This window comes from Uloborus diversus, chromosome 8 (assembly GCF_026930045.1).
Source record: "Uloborus diversus isolate 005 chromosome 8, Udiv.v.3.1, whole genome shotgun sequence".
NCBI lineage: Eukaryota > Metazoa > Arthropoda > Arachnida > Araneae > Uloboridae > Uloborus > Uloborus diversus.
This window is the reverse complement of record NC_072738.1, coordinates 125,157,736-125,178,719: the sequence shown is the minus strand read 5'-3', so window position 1 is coordinate 125,178,719 and position 20,984 is coordinate 125,157,736. Positions and strand designations below refer to the sequence as shown.

The 20,984-nt window shown below is 32.7% G+C and overlaps 1 protein-coding gene across 1 annotated transcript in view; it reads right to left on the bottom strand.

Annotated features, from left to right (window-relative positions):
* Nucleotides 1-20,256, bottom strand: part of LOC129227311 (NAD(+) hydrolase sarm1-like) — a 193,023-nt gene extending 172,767 nt beyond the window's left edge. The window contains exon 1 of the mRNA XM_054861855.1: nt 20,132-20,256. The gene's annotated coding sequence lies outside the window, so the exon portion shown is untranslated. The remainder of the gene's footprint in view (nt 1-20,131) is intronic.
* Between the last annotated feature and the right edge of the window lie 728 nt (nt 20,257-20,984).

Here is a 20,984-nt window from a genome sequence, read left to right as displayed (position 1 = left end):
AAAAAATATATTAAAAAGTTTAAAAACGCGGTTACGACTGGCATTAATGCAACCTGTATAGTGTTTCCCATAGACCGAAACAAAGGCAGAGCGTTTTCAGCTAGAAGAGCACTTTAATTCAATTAAAAGGGCACTTTCTGATAAAACAATTTTACAATAGGAAAGATGTTTCTTTTCAAAATCCAAAACTTCTTAAAATGCAATTTTTTTTTAAAATAATGAAAACTTTTTGATGCTTACTTAAAAAAATTATGCTAAAACATTCAGGTTTGTATTCTATTCAGATTCTAGTGGATAAATAAGCGAAACGAGGGAGTTACATTTCAAGGCTTGTGTGAGCGAAAAAGTTTGCTTTTGCTGTAAAGCTTTGTCACGACTTCTAATTGGCAAGCAGGGCGCATTTAACGTTACCTTTAACAGGGGCAGGGAGTAGTGCTCTCGTAAAGAAGCCTGGATTTAACACTTCTGCAGAGACGCCGACTTGCAGAAATTATTGAGGGAGCTAGACATCACCGGGGGGTTTAGGTGGTTATGCAATCCCACGGAGGTTCCCCCCTCCCCTCTCAAATAAAGGTCAGATTTTTGTACCTTGAAAATGCCAATTTACATATTTTCTTGTGTTTAATTTAAACAAACAAATGTGACATGGCGTTTTTACCGTAAAACAATCTAAAAAATGGTATACAAATTTTCTAGTTCAACTAGATCATGTCACTTGTCTTAGAAAAAGACAGTTTTTTGTTCTTCTCTACGGGGAGCAGTGCAGTGCCGTAGCGAGGCATTGAAAAAGGTAGGGCACTTGACTTGCATGGAAGGGCACTCCTAGAGATGTCGACTGAAAAAAAACTATTGTGAAGGGCGGGGGGGGGGGGTCTAGCCGCGGGAAATTTTCTATATTTGAGATCAAAAATAGTGAGCTTCAAAGTTTTTTTAAAGCATTTTAAAGTCATTTAATTAACATTAGAACCCCGAAAACTCGACAAGCCTGACACATATTTTTTGGCTTTGAAAAAAGGAAATAATAAATACAAACACGCACAGTATTTTTGTAAAAAGGTAATTTAATTAGCGCATGTTTTTTAAGACCAGTTTTTTTTTCATAAGTGATATCGGCTGACATATTCTAGTGTAAACGCAGTTTCTCAATGTCTAGGTCATTTTTGAAAAACTCACTTGATTTTTCAAAATTTGTTTCACTTTTGTTTAATAAAAGCAAGCACTCTTGTTCAACTGCAATGACCTATGTGAGTCCAGTTGATGTAAACCGGCCAATAATGCAAGATTGTACCATTTCACAACCTCAATGTATTGCCTTGTAGTACTTAATGATTTCGAAAGTGTGCAGTGAGCTAGCTGGCGTTGTTGTTTTCCATGGGCGGATTCATGGGGGGCGGAGGAGGGTAATGCCCCCCCCCCCCAGTTTTGGGAGGACTTTATGTAGTAACAACACATCTTCCAAAAGTTTTTTTAAAAAAAAGAAAATATTTTTTCTTTTTTGAATAGTTCAGAAGGGCATGGGTTGATTTATAGAAGGGGGGCATATGGGGCAATGCCAACCCCCCCCCCCCAGTTTTGGGAGGTCTTTATATAGTAACAACACATCTTCCAAAATCTTAAAACAAAAAAATCATGACTTTTTCTTTTTTGAATAGTTCAATGAAAATGAAAAGAAAAGCGAATGTCCTTTTCTGATGGAAGAAAAGAAAAGGAAAAAAAAAACGAACATTAAATACAAATAGTACATCTGTCACTGGAGTGCTGAAAATGTGTCTAAATTCACTATTATGGACAGAAAACAATTTGGGCACGTATATGAATGAAAATATAGGCTAAACGAGCTATACATTAAGCTGCAACACTTAAAATAATTGATGATTATTTTAACAAATTCGAACCTAAAGCAAAGGGGGAAAAAACTCCCCTCCTCCCCATTTGCGCTAACAGAATGATTTACTCATTATGATTTGTGTCCACGTTTCAAGTATATTTGTGCATAATATTTATGTTCTTGGTAGATTAATTAGCCTTTTGAGAAATTCTAAAAAACATAGTTTTTTTTTCTTCTCTCTCTCTCTCTCTTTTTAAGAGAGAGAAAGAGAAAATAAATACCATCGCAAACTGAATAAATTTCAGTTATCTGAGTGTTCTGATTAAATGAATCTTTTTACTTAGAAGGAGAGTACAATTTTACTTACTTTAAAAATACTGTTTAAAAAGTAAGGTAAGTAATAATTATCTAAGTCTAAGTGAGTCAGTCCTTGTCATTATTGAAATCTAAATAATTGAGTCATCAAAAGTTTTGAAAAAATTTGCTGAAATTGTATAAAAGTCTATAAAAACCTAACAAAGACTGGTAAAATCATAAAAATCCTTTAAACATAAAAACTGACAAATTTTCGTAAAAATTACGAAATAATCAAGTAAAAATTTGCCGGTAAGAGTGAATTACAAAAGGGCCAAATTTGCCTATAAGATAAACAAGCTATTGCTCAGGGCCCCTGCTTTGAAGTGGGTCCCTAACTCTCAAAAAAAAAATTCATGATTCGTTCCTTAAAAAATAGAAATTGCTTGAAAAAACTAATTTCATTTTTAAGTGCTTGAAAACCTTGAATATTTGGAAACGTATGGCTACAAACCTTAAATTTAAAATTTTATAACAAATGGTAGAGGGGGTGGAATGCCAAAATATGTCAAATTCAGTTCCTTGCCACATCCTGTATTAAAAATGTAAAAATCATGGTTCTTACGTTTGTAACATATTATTTGAAATAAATTTTTGTGACTCACATGCTTCATATCTTGCATTTATTCAATCCCGAATGCAATATTTTGGAAATTCTTTTGTATTGATTCCTTTTATCTTCTTCTGCATATTGTCTATCTGTTTAGCACGGAAAAAAATACACTACCTCTATTCCTTTTCGTTTTCTGCCCCACTTGCAACTGAAGAAAAGTTGTCATGAGAAATCTATGGTTTCTTTTTTCTTTTAAATTTAAAATAGCTATTTCTCACAAAGTTAGAACAGGACTGTAAAAATTTACAATCAAGTACTAAAATATCAGACACTGGAAAGTACAAATGAATTGTGTTAAATAATTTTATTTATTCTAGAGTCCTTGAAAATAATTAGATAAGTCTTTGAAAATCCTAAGCAAAGCGGGCGCCACTTACTTCTACTGCATATTGTTAATCTCTTTAGCCAGGAAAAAAAATATACACTACCTCTATTCCTTTTCGTTTTCTGCACTACTTATAATTAAAAAAAGGTTGTAATGAGAAATCTATAGTTTATTTTTTATTTCAAACTTAAAATGGCTGTTTCTTACAAAGTTTGAACAATACTGTACAGTGTACAACTATATAATCTAGTTATCAATTTCTATGTCTATTCAATTAACCTTTATAAAGTTTCAAAATGCAGAAGTTCATATCCATTTTAAAAAATTTCCTCCGGGGGAGAAACACCCAGCCCCCTAAAATTGGAGATATTCTGTTTCCCACTTAAAAGGGAGCCCTGCACTCTCTCGATACCAGCTCCCTCTCTTAAGGTCAATTCAAAAAGGACAGCATGAAAACACACATTAATGAAAACGAGACACAAAAAAGTAAAGCATGGACTTATGCATCACAGAAAACAGACAAAAACATGGGAGTGGTGGGCAAAAAAAATGTTGCTAAAAAAAAATAATCCTGCCCCCCCCCCCCCCCCCCCCCCAGGAACTCAGTCCTAAATCCGCCTATGTTGTTTTCATACTTCTTTGGTATACGTCGATTCCGAGGAAGCGAAAGGATAATCATTTTGTGAAGGTTTTCCTTTTAAACACAATTCCCAAAAGCATTCAAACTATCATGCCTCCCATTTCATATACAAATCAAACCTTCATATATTTTTCCCAGAACAGCAACACTTAGAAGAGCGCGCCGCGCCGCAGCGCTGCCCCCTAGCAACAGACTTGACTCGTAAGTTCGCGCACTGGGACAAATTCTTAGTGTGCTTGCAGCACCGTAACACCATCATTATTCACACCACTCGTTTTCAGTTAACCTGCTTACTACCATAAAAATTATTTGTTTTAACTCATTAGGTACTGAATGTATTTTACAAGGTAAACTATCTTCAAACAAGGAAAATAAAAGATAAATTTATGAGTTTAGAAAGCATAAAATAACTAATAATTTTCTTGATTTCTTGGAGGGGGGGGGGGCTCTGCCCCTCAAAAATATTTTTGAGGGTGCTCGGGCCCCCTCAGGTCCCATGGAGTCGGCGCCACTGCACTTCTGCATGTCAGTCAGTTACCATACTTTTAACCAGTTTTTAAAACATCGAAAATGTAATTAGAAAAGGGGTTCCTTGAAACTCCGAAACACGTGCGTGCGTAATATGCATTTTTGTGCAATTGTGCGATGTTACTTATTTATTTATTTTTTAAACTCTTCTAGCACAAAGGTATTTAATCGGTTTCATCGAAAATGCATTTTGGGTGTTCAGTTGTGCCAAGAAATTCAGCTTGAAAAAAGCAAAAAAAAAAAAAAAAAAGGGGGGGGGGAATACCTCAATTTAGCATATTTTGTGTTTATTATGTGAGAAAACACTAAACACTTCTTGTTTTGCTCTGTGAATGTCAGCCAGTTATCCCGCGGGATTTTCCTTCTCTCTCTCTCGCTCATTATTTCCTGAGCTTGTTTCAACACTTTTCTCTGCGTATTTCTTTATTCTTCCAAAAGAAAAATAAAAGACCAAGCATTTGTGCTTTAAAAAAAAAGAGCAGTATAAGGCAGTCGTTTCCGATGTCAAATAATATCAACGAAATTTATCACCAAGTATGATTACACGAAACTTCTTTTTGCATTTTCCGAAGGTTAAGGTTTCGAGATAGTGTCGAAACATCTTTTCTTCATTGGTTTTCAGTTTTTTTTTCTGTGCTGGTAATTTTATTTCTTATGCATGAATCACATAAAGTAGCCTTTGCGTCTTTCACAAAAGAGAAACCTCTTTTCTTTCCGAAAATGGGACAGATATTTAGGCAATTGTGTCCTTCATACAAAAACGCGACAGCTCGGTTATGACATCCAGAGACTGCAGTTTCGTCCTTCTGGATGTGATAACAGGGCTCTCGGTATATTGTATGTAGTTCTGCCTTAGATCGGAATTAAAAAGGTGGTGTCTTTATCTTTTTCTGCAAAAATGCGAGGTAAAGTAATGACAAATTTAGGGTATTTAGATGCAAAATATTCGGAATTTTATAGGACATTTTTTTAAAAATAAGAAATTTTTTCATCTTCACAAAGAAACTGAAGGACTCTTTTTGGCAAGAACATTGATGACCTGCGTCACCCGTATCACCTAAAGACGTATTTGGTTAGTTTTCTTATTGGTGCTTACATATATACGGAGCTTAGTTAATTAGTTTTTTTTTTTTTTTTTAAGCTTAGGTTGACAAAGGAAACTTACACGTCCGCACTCTTAATTCAAAAGAACGAAAAAATAACTCTTAAAAAGAGTGAAATCTATTGCGGGTGCATTCATTCTTTCTGAGTGCTAGCTTTATCGAAAAAAGACGCTTTACGAAAAAACCCCAAGACTAAAACTTTTCCTTATTGGCGTGAAATTCGGAAACACTCTTTTGAAGAGCGAAAAATAAAAACATTCTTTAAAAGAAGGACTCAAAAGCATTTTCATTGGTTTGATTCTGTCACGTGATTTTGTTTAGAGAGAATCTTCTATACCTCCACGTTAGGCTTAACTAACATTGGTCGCGAATACCAAGTGGATGTCGCTATCTGAATGTCTTCATTTAATGAATTAAAACACTATTTGTTGCCGAATGAGGATTCTGAAGGAATAGTGCGAAGAATTTTCTTTTTTATTAAAACTTGTAACTGTTAATATTTCTTGAACTGCTATATCGTTACAAATCACCCACGTGCAATGTTACGGCGAACTTTTTGTAACTTTTTCTTCCAAATTAATGAAACTGTTATCAACAATTTTATTTCGGTCATCGAATAAAAAATATGACATTTGAAACAGTCGTTACCATCTTTGGTGTGTGTGTACTGTATATATATTTTAGGCAGGTGTTACAGATCCGACCATGCGCAAATCTATAGGTCTGATACCAAATCCGCTCCCGATGGTCGGAGCTCCAACCACTGCGTATATTTTAAATTAATCAAACATTGTTTTTGTGTATAATAAACTTTAAAGAGTATCATAAACTTTGTATAATACACTCATTCATATGTGTAACGGGCCATTCATTATAATTCAGGGTCCTGAGGGGGAGGGGGGGGAATTCTCTACATACCCTTGCTTGGAGAGGGGGGTTGGTGGATCCATTCTTACGTAATATTTTCCAAGCCGACATTTTATATTAGAAATCCGCGGTCAAGTGGTTTGGCAAATATTATATTTCATTTGCTTCAGGAAGGTAAAAGTATGTATTATAGGATGAGCTGTTTTTTACTTGTGTTTCAAAGAATGAAACGTGTAAAATATAATAAAAGAATCGCACTGTGTTTTGCATGTGTTATTTTTAATTATTATCGCATCATATACAAAAATTATTTGTCGAAAAACATTCGGTCTAGATTCCTTACAGTAAACATTTCTTTACTCAAAAATGTTTTTGAAAAAATTAAAAAAAAATGATAGTTAATTTAAGAACAATCTCAGTGATGTAATATTTGTTATTATTGTGAAGAAAAAAAAGAATCTTACGTAAGATGGGGGGGGGGGAGTCTTATATACCCTTACATAGGGGGAAGGGAAGGTCAAAAATTGCCAAAATTGTCCTTACGTAATTAATGAATGGCCTCGAAGAAACAAAATTGAATTCAAACGTATCTTGTCACAATTTATGAGTGACTTTTTAAATTAATTTGAACTGATCTAACTTTTAAACATTGTTAATGTTAAAAGGCACACCGAGAATATCAATATAGAGTTTCGAAATTTTAAATCTATTTATTTGGAACTGTGTGGGTTTTTTAGTTTTATTTCAATCTTTAGATTCGGAAATGTACGTAATATTGCACGTGGGTGATTTGTAACGATATACGAGTAGTTCAAGAAATATTACCAGTTGAAGTTTTAATAAAAAAGAAAATTCTTCGTACTTACCATACAGTTCTTGTGCATCCTCTTCGGAAACACTAAAAACATTTTTTTTTCTTTTTTTAAATTGAAAAACTAATTTTTTTTTTCAAATGAAATAAGTTTTAAAAACAGTTTTGAATTCAAATACACAGCATAAGCTCATGAAAACACGTTTAAAAAACAATTTCACCAAAGGAGAGTGAAATGATTTTACCTATTTTATTCTAAAAAAAGAGTGAAATAGCTGCTTTCCAAAACGGAAAGCAACCACTCATTTAGGATTTTAATTTAGTCTTAAAAAGAGTGAAAAACACTTATCAAAAGGGAGTGAAATTAGCTTATCCAAAAGGAGTGAAAATAACCGCTCCGCAAAAGGAATGAATTTCACTCCTATAAGGAAAGTGCGTTTTCGACACTGGAAAGGAGTGAAAATTTACTCAGTCTGAGTTAAAATCGCTGGAATTTTTTAAGAGAGCGTCTTACTATTGAAATAACCGGTTATCAGTTTCATATTTTGGAAATATGCATGGATAAAATATTCTAAGGTAAAATCTCCGGGGAACCGGTTTAATGGCAGCTATTTATTCGACAAACAACCTGCTGCTTGCATGGAAATTCTTTATAACAGCTTGGTGTATAATTAATTCCTCTTTTTTTTTCCTTCATCATTTGAAAAGTCTACTGCATTAAGAGAAATATTGAAGTTGTACAATTTTTAGCAACCATGACATTGACTACTGAGATCGCAGGAGAATTTCTCTGAGATCACTTAAATCAGAGGTCCTTCACCTTAGCTTCTGCTGAACCTTCGAGTTCCCCGGAACTTTCAAAGGGTGTCCGCAAGTGTTGTTTCAACAAAGTTCCAAAATTTAGGAAAAATTTTGATTTTTATAAAGATTGAATTCTTAAAGATGGTTTGTTTGTAAAAATAAATGATAACACATATTCTATGAATACCATAAAATGTTAAATTTCGCGAAGTAACATGTTACAGATACAGGTGACAAGAAATAACTAGGACAAACATAATACATTATAAGTTTAATACTATTGAAAATATTACAACAAAACTTCAAAATAAATATGAAAACATTATTTCGTCTAATTTATTTACAAATTTCCGAAGTGGCTACCTTCAGCCTTAATACAGAGCTTTAAACATGTCACAAAATTTTCGGCTATTTACGCCACATCTCACTTACTGATATTTTATCTCATTCCTTGCATAAGGATTTCTTTAATGATGTCAAAGTTTTATGAGGTTCACTCTTGTCGCCAAGATGGACCAAACAGGATAATCCGTTGGGTTCAAATCTGGGGAATACGGTGACTATTCTTGACATTCAATGAATTCTAGAAAATGTGTCTTGCTCCAATCTTGAGTATCTTAGTTTTTTGTACAGGTGCGGAATCCTGTTAGAAGGTCCATTTTTTTCCCAAAGAACTTTTGCGATCAAGGCAAGACAACATCTTCCAAAATGAGCTTGCGATGTGTTTCTGTTTGATTAATTTTATCCCTAACAAAAACAAGTGGTGTTTTCTCGCTAGCACATATCCCAACCCAAACCATTACAGATTGACGCTATTCAACAATGGGGTGGTTTCCTTCAGTCAAAAGTACTACTTTTAGTCATTGAAATGGATAGAATGAGCAAAAAAAATTGCATGGACCCAGAAAATACTTTCATTTTCCCAACAGTTTTTTTTTTAAATTAATTTTTTAAAATGTCCGATTTTTCAAACAAGGCGTGGTCTTGATGACGTCACAAATGATGCAATTTGGCGCATCTTTCTACTACGTTTCCACGTTATGATAATCAAGCAGCAAATTAAACTTGCGCTCTACGCTTGCTATCAACCATATCGTTGCCAATACACGTGAGTAGAGATGCGAATTAAATATTTTGCATTGTGAATGGCAACATTGAATAGCATTTCATCATTTGTGATGTCACACGACAGAAGTGTAAACAATAAAAGCGCAACGATTTAAGTAATTTTTTAAAAATATTAAACTGAAATAAATTATTTAAAAAATGGTCAGATCCTATGTTTTTAAGCATGCTCTTTCAGAAAAAAATAAAATTTTGGAAACGACCCCATTTAAGGCCTCGGAGACAGGGGTGTGTGCTAAACCTCATAAAACTTTGGCATCTCTAAAGAAATTCTTATGCAAGGAATGGGTTAAAATATCAGTTAGTGAGTTGCAGCCCATGGCCGAAAATTTTGTGACACGTTTTAAGCTCTGCGTTAATACTAGAGGTAGTCACTTCGAAAATTTGTAAATATGTTAGACGACATAATGTATTCATACTTATTTTGAAGTTTGGTCGTAATATTTTCATTAGAATTAAAATTATAATGTATTATGCGTGTCCGAGTTCATTATTGTCACCCTGTACATTAATCGAAAAGCATTTTTTCATATTAAGGGGTTACAGTACCTCAAAAATGATGAAACGATCAAAAAATTTTTTTTGCTGATTTCAAAACTAAAAACTATTCTGAACACAGGGGAAAAGTTTCATTGCTTTAGTTAAAATATTTAAAAAGTTATGAGTGGTTTTTGGCCAAGCTCGCTATGTGTTCTTATGCAAAAGAAGATTTTTAAATTGCTTTTTCTCGATGATGTTTTTTTTTTTTTTTTGTGTTTTCATGTCATTAGAATCCCTAAGGATTTTTTTCTATTAAAGATACAGCTTTAAAGTATTACTTTTTGCAATTGGGATAACATATTTCTCTAAACTGTGCATTGAATAAGCATTTTATAAATTACTCAAATGTTTAGAGCATGTTAAACCTTTAAAAACCAAATTAAAAAAAAAAAAAAAAACTTTGATTTTTTACATAATTAATCACAAAAAATTTTCTAATAAACTCATAAGCAAATGAATGCACAGATTTTTAGAGATGATTATAGTGATCGTTTAGCAAAAAAATAAATAAACAAATAAATAAATTAGTGCAAAAATAAAAAAGCCTTAAGGATTTTAAAAATTGAAAATTTTCTCAATTTTTTGAATTTAAAAAAAAGGCAATATTTTTAAATTTTGAAAATAAATTGATTAAAAAATAAGTATGCATGCTATGGTTTCAAAGAAAACTTAACATTTTTCTTAAACTTACTTAAATTTAAGAAAAATGTTTGAAAGGTACTGTGACTCCTTAAAGTCACATATTGGCTTTTAATATTTTGTACAGGTGAAGTTTCAATTACAATTTTAAAAAAAACACAGACAAGTCATTAAACAGATTTCTATTTATTAATTTATCATAATTCAAAACACTGATGAAAAGGTAGAACTACATGAAATGTACCAGGCAGCGCGGTTCATACCAACATCGAACTTCTAGCATCTGATCAATATTTTTTAATTAGCTAAGTCTGCATATTATGTCTTGTTTAAGCTGATTTCTAAAAATAAAATATGCCTCTCTAATCTGAAGAAATAGATTTATATAAAACAATTAAAATAATGAAAAAATAAAGTAGTAGCACCTTTAAACAATGCAGTTAAAATGTTTTTTTTTCCATAAAAAATTATTTCATCGTTTTCAAATAAAAGAAAGTAAAAATGAAAAACATATCAAAAAGAGAAAAATTTTCCTTTAAAAGGCAGCAAAACGAGCAAAATCTGTACTTGGCTTGGCATTAACTGCAAATACTTTTATTCATTTTGCTTTTCTAGTGTAAATTTCTTAAAATAAAATTTTTAGTTTTTCCAAAAGTTTTATTTTTATTTTCATTACGTTTTTTAAAAATATAAATATTTATCTAACAAGAAACAAACCAATTCGTTTCACACTAGTGTGGTAAATTTGAATCAAATGGTTAGAAACGAACTTTTAATTAAATCCCATAAAAAAAGTCAAATATTTTCGTTTTTAACAATTCAACAAGTTTAAAACAAAGTTGCAAGAAAATCTGAAATGCTTGAAAGATCTCTGAAACCAAAAATAAACATCACTTCTTAAAACAAGATATTTTGAGACGCGTGGGAATCAAAATAAGTGCTGATTTCTCTGGCTCTTTGTATTGACTGTAAATGTTATCAACATTCCAGGAAGTTATGCGTGAGAGTTACGACAAACTTATCTCCTAACAGATTTGAAAGCATTAACCAACACCTGAAGATAGTGTCCGATCTAACCGATTGCAATGCCGTATTTGAAAGAAAAATAAACATGTGGTATTTTTTTAGGCATTAAAGCGAGAAGATTGAAAGTGAGCAAATAAACTGAAGTGACAGCTTTGAAAGAAAATAAATATAAGTTGAAAAGTAACGCTATAGAAGTTGAAAAGTCAGTGACCTCTGACGGTAAGAAGTCGAACTACCGGATGGATGACAGGAAGCCTGAAGGATGTAAAAGTACCATGAATAGGACGTAAAACATGAAAATAAATTTGTTATATGGATTTACTGTTGAAAAGTAATAATTACTGAAATGAATAATTTTTTCAGATAAAGAGCTCAAAGCAGGAACATTATTCGCAGTAAAATTTGCTGTGAACAAATTTATTCTTTTTACATTTTTGAATTCAAAAAAATGTGGCCAAAAGCTACTTTGAAAACTTTTTGAAGTTATATATATAAATATATATATATATATTGCATAATACAGGATGAGCGAAAAGCCCGTGTCCACCATTGTCTCTCGACATTTATGATGGATTTGCTGAAAGTCAAAAAAAAAAAAAAAAAAAAGCATGCATGCACTTTGACGAGTGAGTGATACATCCCCTAGCAGAAAACTGTGGCTACTGGTCCGATCAGTGCCATGGAAACTGACTTGTACCACTGCCATTATCACCTGAACAACAATTTCGATTACTGGACAATTTTCGTGCTAATAGTGGGTACATCATGTTGGCGCATTTAGTTCATTTGATAGAGGAACTGATGAAAAACGCACAAATTCATACTTAGCTCAATTTGAAAAATTTAAGACGTATGCCAATATCATTCTAACCCGTCCAGTAACCACATGCTTTTTTACTGAAGAGTATGCTCCTCAGATATTAAGGGATGTCCATAAATAATGTCACTTTTCAGTAAAATTGACCCCTTCCCCCGGTGTCACGCATTTTTACACTTCGCCGCACCCTTTTCCCCCTTTGTCACTTGTCACGATGTTTTTGGTAAGCATAGTGTAAAAAAAAAAGCACGATGTCGCACGTTTGTTACACCCTTCTATACTCCCCTTTCCATAAAATGTCCCAATTTCATAAGCCTCCTCCACCCACAAATCGTGACATATTTATGGATTGTCCCTTAGTCACGGTAAAAAAATTTCAAAACGTCACTGATTACTTCCGGGGGGCGTTTCGGGATTTCAAGGGTTTGCATTACTTTCCTGTGAAAAACAAGTTTTTTTTTGCGAAAAAGTTTCCTGAAGCGCAACAAGTTCCACGAATGCCGATTTTTTACTGTGGTGAAAGAGATTTTTAGCAACCAGTGTAAAATATAATAAGCTTTTTATTAGGTGTTTCTCCTGCAGCCTTGTCCCTCCGGATTGTTTGAGCCCCAATCAAAGGCGAAATGCAGTCTCCGGGAAATGTAGTTTTGAAGGAATTGCTTGCAGTTTCGTCTTAGCTTCGGCTATATTTGCTTCAGAATCCCTCCTGGTAAGATGCCACACTGTTACTATACACATGAATAAGTTTTCGCTGAGGGTTCCTGAGTTAGTACAGAAACATGACTGGCTTTGATTGGAAAGTTTGTAATTTTCCGAAAGATTCCTAGTTATTTTCAGGAAGGTTAAAGACCCTGAGCGGGGATACTTTCCTGGTTGTTGCTAGATATGTTATACGTAAATTAGTAGCTGCTCATTATTTTCCAGGATCGTTTTAAATTTTTTTTTTTACAGTGTTGGAGACATGAAAGCCGCAATAGATAATTAGTGTGGTTCGAAAAAATCGGTTTCTTTCTTCCGGAATCGCGTTATCTCTCAAAAATGGTAGTTTGGTATTCTGAATGCGGGAAAAATAATAAAAAATTCTAAGTTGACATCTTCAGTTCGCGCATGAGGCTGAAAGTTTGAAAAAATATGCTAAAAACTGAATTTTTGAAAAGTAATAAAATTATTATTATTATTATAATTATTTTGTATTTTTATAATGCAATATCCATAACTTGTCAGTATATAGCGCAGTTTAAACCTAAAAAATTATTTTATGGCTTTTACATAAGATCTTTCGTTTGAGCATACGCCTTAAATTATGCTAAAATCTCCTACCCAATCTAAGGCGTATGCGCGAACTAAAGATCTTATGTAAAAGCTATTAATATTTTTTAGGTTCAAACTACGCAATTTACTGACAATTTATGGCTGTTACATTTTTTTAAATACATAAAAACTAATTATTTTATTTTTTGAAAAATTCAATTTTTAGCATATTTTTTCAAACTTTCAGCCTCATGCCCGACCTGAAGATGTCAACTAGAATTTTTTTTAAATTTTTCCCCAATTGAGGATCGGTTTTTCCAAACCACTCTAATGCTAATTCATCAACTTGCAACACCATATGGATGTTGGCTAAAAAGAGGTTTTTACACTCCAGTTTTGGTATTTACGAGCATAAAGACCAAAACACCAAGAGATGGCAACCTGCCCCATCCTGCTGACAGAGAAGGCTTCCGTTCTCTGACGGAAAAACAGCAGTTCCTCTACGCATCCGTCACTCGGAATCATCTGTCTGCACCAAGAACTAGCATACTATTCCTCTTCCGCGCAGACAAATAAAAGGGGGGGGGGGGGAGGAACAGTAGCGATCTGTGGCATTCCACGATCCTCACAAGAGGACTTCAAGTGGATGAGTCAACGAGGAGTCCAGCTGCTCCAGAGAGATTGTCAAAGGTGAATGCCCCACAAACCGACAGAAAATAAGACGCCTACGACCTAGTTCGGGATGCTTTGTTTCAGGGTGCCAGAAGATTTTTTTCTCATTCTGTTCTTCCTCTCTTCACTTTTCTCTCTCTCGTAATCCTTCTTTCTCCCTCCCTTTTTTCTTTTCATATTTACTTATTGGGAGGAAAAATGGAACAGGCGGTATTTCTTTAGCTCTGGAGGACGATTTTTGCCAGTTTAGTTCAGATAAGAATTATAGTCATAGCTGCCAACATTGAAAAATGAAAATTATGGAGATTGTACGTAAAAATATTTAACATTAAAAATTTCTGGAGAAGTCCTTTCATATAAACTAAAGTATTCGAAGATGATCTGCAATTGCGCTTTTAGGACTTCGAATTCAAAAAAATTCGGTGAAACCTCCAAAACTCCCTTTTTGCAAAATCATCAAAGATTGTCTAGAATTGCGTTTATGGAAGAACTCAATCATTTTCTTCCTTTACAATTTACATCATCAAAAATAGCCTGCAGTTGCGTTTTTAGGACTTCAATTGGAATAAATTTTAAGGAGAGAGCACCCTTTCTATCTATCATTATTATATAAAAGTGCGGTTTTTGGAACTTCTGTTTCGAAAAATTTTTGGAAGAGATTCTTTGAATCTCATTCTTTCTTCTAACGTTTCCGAAGATGGCTTGCAATCGCATTTTTAAAACGTCAATATCGTAAAATTTGTCTAGAAGGCCCCGAATCTTCTCTTCCCCTAACATTAAAAAAGATCGTCTAAAACTGGGTTTTGACGATCTGCAGTTTTGAAAAACTTCCTGGGAAGAGTCACACACCTCCACTCCCTAACATAATCGGAGGTAATTTACAACTGCGTTTTCAAAGTCTTCAATTTCAAAATATTGGGGAGTGCTCCCGAGCCTCTTCTCCCCCGAACATTACAAAGATTGTCTCAATGCCTTTTTATGACTACAAACTCGAAAATTTTCCGGGAGTGCGCCCTTCTCCCCCTCAACATCACCAATGATCGTCTAAAAGTACATTCTGAGCACTACAATTTCGAAACATTTCTGGGAGGCAACCCCCGAGCCCCTTTTCCTCTAACATTAATTGGAGGAAGCAATTGCACTTTTAAAGCTTCAATTTCGAAAACTGAACGGAGTTGTCTCAAACCTCTTCTCCCTTCACATTACAAAAGATCTTCTAAAATGCATTTTTACGTCTTCAAATTAAAAAAATTTCCGAGAGTGTTACCCCCGCCTCTACCGATGGAATACCATACATACGATTAGGGCCATATTGTTAATACATACTTAGATCTAGAAATGGCTCCTTCTAAATCTGAAGTTGCATTAACTCTCTCTGTATTTAAGATGCGTTTGAAAAAAATAAGGAAAACCCAATTTCAATAATTTTTTGGCCTTGCGACTGCCCTGGGGAAAGTACCTTATTTTAGAAACGATTTCACAAATTAAACATTGTATTTTTATTAATTGATTTAATGTTTAAGAAATAAAACTTCATGAAAGTATGAAAATGTCGAAAAAACACAAGTATTTAAAAAATTATTCCTTATATATCAGACGGTTCTGGACCACGAATAAAATATGCGGAATTCTCCATTATAAAATGTTTTTTGGAGTATGGTCTGCAGTTCACTGCTAGTGCTCTTACCTTATATCAGCACAGTAAAAATTCCGAAACGTTACTGATTGTTTCCGTGGAACGTTTCGGGATTTCACACGTTTTCATCTATTTCCCCGTAAAATCAAGTATCTTTGCGAAAAAGTTTCCTGAATTGCTACAAGTTGAAAGAATGCAGACTTTTCCCTGTTGTGAAAACTATTTTTAGCTACCAGTTTAAAGATTGACTCAGCGTGTTTATTAAGTTCGATTACGTCCCGTTCGATTACGTCCCGTTCGATTACGTAGTTTGACTAGACTCCCAATGAGAGGGAATATGTCACTGGATAGCTGCAGCTTTGCAAGGCTAGAATCGCTGGCGAGGGAGATGCGCGGTTCTAACTTGCAATACTGTCTTAGATATGACCTAGGTTGTATTAATGCTTTTGGTACTTCCTTGTTTAATCAAATGCATTAGACTTACCTAATTTTGCTAGCAGGTTTACTAGATATGACTGGCTTTAACTGGGGAGATTTCTAAATTCTTCAGAAAATTTAAAGAATAATTTCAGAAAGAATACTGACATTTAGTGGAAAACGTTACCTGTTTTTTGCAAAATATGTTGCTGGCAGAAATTGAGCACATCAATTGCCCACTATTTTCCAGGAACGTTCCTGAATTGTTTTTATAGTGAGTGCCTAGCTGCGGCCCTGGTGCGTAGTTACGTACGCACGTTATAAGCTATGCTTAAAAAAAATGTATATTTCTTAGATCCTTTCCCACTTCTATAGAAATATATTATACATAAAGAATGGCTCTTTCAAAACTAAACGAATTGGATGTTTACTTTTGGCTTTTAAGATCTGAGATTTCACAACAAAAACCTTGGGGAGAACAGTCAGGAAAACCGAAAATTTCGGGGAAAATTCGTTTTTTCTTCCTGGGGAAGAAAAAACGAATGTACAAGAAATTTAAAGTACAAGAAATTTAAAGCTTTAAATTTCTTATACAAAATAAAGTATTCAAAAATTTATTATTTTTACTTTCTAATTTTATTTATTTATTTCTTTGTTTAAATATTTTTTATGCTCAGTATCAGTATTCCTCGTGAAAACACTTTGATCATGCAAGTTGTAAGATAATTTAACTTTCTTATGCACCAAAGCATTATATGCTATTTTCCACCTTAATAAAACTGTTAGTGTAAGCACAGGACGTAACTATATATCAATAATATCACTTAGTGGAAATGTTTATGTTAAAATGTTAGCATATTTTCTTTATATTACACGTGTACGTAAATACATGTAACCAAGTTTTTATAGAGAACGAAAAGCATTTTCTTTTTGTTTAAAATGTCACAATTTAGCAAAAAAGAAAAAAAACTGTCAAAAAAATTGATTTAGCAATTTGTAAAAATACCGTCCCACTCAAAATTAACTGCTAATTGTGATGGATTAATTTGACAAATTCAACAATAAAGAAAAAACTATAAAAGAAAATATAGCTAATGAACTTCATTTTAATTGAAAAAAAGGACAAAATTTCATTTTTAACAATTATTCTAGAAAATAGCCGGGAAGTTGTGTACGTGTAAAAGGAACAAAATTACGATATAAAACTACTTTATCGTGAGTAGAAAAGCAGTTTAAATACTTGCAACTCAAGCTTTCGCCGCGATTCAATGCAGAAAAGAGTATTTTACAGAGATTCATATTACAGTACCGTTAATTTTAAAGTTGGTTCTACAAGAATGTCGCTAAATATTACTAATATCACCAAACTGGCTTTTTTAAGCTTTTTTTAAACCTGAAAATTTTTTTTTCGGACATAGAGCTTATATGATTGACGCTGATACTCTGGTTTCACTACAGCAAACAAGTGAAAAAAAAAAGAAATTTAAAGCTTCTGAAAATAACATTTAAAATTTTAAATATTTTAAGGGGGAGCGTTTCCATGAGTCTTCAAACTAGCTACAAATGTTCCTGAATTTTTCACCTCTGTAGCCCCTCATTACAATGTTAACGGTTAATGCAATGCTCCCTCCACCAAATAAAATACTGGCTATAAAACTGTTTAAGGGGACAAGGGACCTTATACATTCGGAAAATCAACCAAATTTCACAAAAATTGTTTTTGCGCCAAAAAATAGAGCTTAGTACCAGCTTTGATAATCCATTTTCATTTTTGCGATATTATGATTTTTAGGCATTTTATTTACATTTTTAAAAAAGGGGGCGTGGTATTTAAAGGGATAAAAGTATCAGCTGATTTTTGTTTACACGTTTTTAATCATCATTTTTTGCTCGAAATGCTCCCACCGCATTATTTTTCACTGTATCGCTTCAAAATTTTTTGAGCACATTAACAGTCTTATACTTCATAAAACTGGGCATTACTTTACCCAAATACAAAAATTTACTATTTATCCGCTGTTAGCAAAGTAGCATACGTATTAAAAAAACGTAAAATTCTATTCATAATATGCTTTTTTTGTTTTCTAGTTTATATACGCACATAGATTGAATTCAATGCCCATTTATGTTCATACGGATAAACTACATCTGGAAAAAAAATATTGTTGGTTTTCGTTTACATGAATTGCGCCTGGAGTGTTTTCAATTCTGCCCATGTTGCGTTCCATATGCCTCACAAAACACCTTTTTTAACCCTAAAATTTTTAAATTAACATTTAAAATGTCTAATATTGATATGAAAATATTATTTTTGTTCTATTACTTCAAATACATGGTGTAAAATTATAAAATTGAAAAGTAAAATTCAAAAGTCCCTTGTTCCCTTAAAACTGAAAAATGGATGTTTTCAGAAGCATTTTAAGAGGTTTTTTTTTAGCCATGCAATGTATTTCAAAAATAAATATGCAAAAAAATTTGTAATATTTTACAAGTTTCAAATGTTATTAAGTAATAATTTTCCAGAAGGCGGAAACACGGATGCACTGAAGTTTTTAAATTTTAGTAATGATGTATATAATATTTTAATCAAGATTCCAACAAAGATCTCAATGCCTGCAGTCATATTATATAAAGGTATTTTCCATTACATAAGAAAATGTTTTAAAGCTTTTTAGGTGTCAGCTTGAACTGTTCAAACATAGCTAAATTATTCTTTCCATTATTTTCTTTATCCAGGTTCGTTATCTCAAACTTTTTAAGGGAAATTTGCACATTTAGTAGGGAAATGTCGGGCAAATTGAAATAGCTTAGATAATTTACTTTTTTCAAAATGAACAAACAGGAAATTTGCCCGGAAAATTACGGTACATAAAGAACAAACAATATATTTTACAATGACACTTGCAATGATTTTTTTAAAACATTTTTGGCAGTGAATTTGCACCTCTAAAAAAAGGTAGAAATTTTTAACTTTTTTCTTTCATGGAGCAAAGTGAAAACTAAAATATTCTTCCTATGAAATGTTTTCTACTCGATTAGTAAAGATGTTTTTGATAAAATAAATGAGTAAATGAAAGAATGAATCAATAAATCAATAAATGAAAAGAAAATGATACAATAAGTGAAAAAATAAATAAATTAATTAATTTTCGAGAAAAAATAAACGAGTGAATAAAATTGTGAATGAATAAGAAACTAAGTGTCTGAAGGAAATTTTTAAATAAAGGGATGTAAATGAAATAATTAATAAATGAATACGTAAGTTATTTTGCAAAGGATTGAATGAATAATTGAAATGATCTATTTCACTTCGCCCCGTATGCACTTTACTAACTGTACAAAGTATTTACAGCACAAATAAACTCAATATTAAAAAAAAAGAAATGCTGCACCGAATATTAGTAGATCTCAATCGATATTTAAAACGTTAATATTGCAAAATCTTTATCATTTAATAATATCAAAAATAACTTTTGACTTACAACAAAGTATTACAAAATGAATATCAATTTTTGAAAACTGATTTTTTCTTAAAAAATCATATTCTTAGATTTGCAGAGATTACTTTTTCCTGACTGGAATAGACTGCATATCCAACTACATAGTTAAAATATTACCAGATAGGAGACTTTAAAAACAGAGTAAATGTAAATATTTCACCATTTCACTTTACCCCTCTATTTCACTTTGCCCCCCATTTCCCTACATGTTGTACTCAATACACAATTTAGAAAAAAAAAAATGCTTGCACACACTTATTTAAATATATTACTTCGAAGCTAGGGGGCATAATTACAAAAATGTTGACAAACAAAATGTTAAATAAACTCTCACTTCTTTCATGAAAAAAAGTTTGGAGTAGAATTTCGTGGTATTTTTCATCTTAAAATTCAAAAGGTCACAAATATAAAATGTTTTTCATCGATGATAAGTTTTACTATCTTGCACACAATCCCACAGTTTTGATGAAATAGAAAGTTCATTTTTGCCGGTGCAAAATCGAGCATGCGCTTTACGTTCTAATATCAAGATCAAAAAGTTTGGTTTGCTTGTTAATGAAACGTTCTTAGTTCTAAGTGATGATGAAAATAAATAACTCATTTGCTGAAATTTTATAGGAATTGAAAAATTAACTTACGGTTATGTAGCTTCCATTTACTCTTATTAGACCATCCTTAAAATGAAGACTAATTGCGTTCGTTATTATAACAGGTGGTGGACTCTTAATGACACATGCTTTTCTGGAACAAACGCGAATCCCCGCGCCTTGTCAAACTACTGCAGACCAAGTTCCAACGTTCCAACATTTTTATTGGAACTTGAAACCGCCATTTAAATTCATGCCATTATTTGTTATGGTGCTGCCATCTATTGATGTGTTTCGGACTTTTCAAGAGAATTCCAGAAACGTCGGGAAATATGGTAGGGATTTGTCGCGTCGTTCCTGAAAGAATGGATCTAAATTAACGGATCCTTAAAATGAACAAATCCAAACGATCTCTTAAAAAATGAACAACCGTTCTCTTGAACTGTGAACTGTTTGGAACATTGTACTACTGATGCACTTGTGAAAAAATCAAATTTTAAAAAATACGACAATCATCTTCAAATTTTTAACTTTCAATTAATCGCCAATTTCCTTTTTCTCAATGCAGTATAATGTATTCATTTCATACCATTTTTACTTTCTGCTGTATTAATTTTTTTTCTTTAACCATTGCTGTTCATTTTCATTTTTTCAATGTGTCCATTAGTAATATTTTGTGTAACTTGTTTTGGCTACCTACAAAATGTTTGGACTTTCCACTTCCAATCCCACGCACCTGTTAAAATCCTTTTCATGCTTTTGTCTTCAAAACAGTTTCTAAAAATTCTTTTTATTTTTTTTCTGTCGATCTTTTTTGTCTTCCATCTATAACATCCCCATCAATTACCATCTACAGTAAAACACCTCTAAAGTCAGGGGCGGATCCAGACAGAATTCTCGGAGG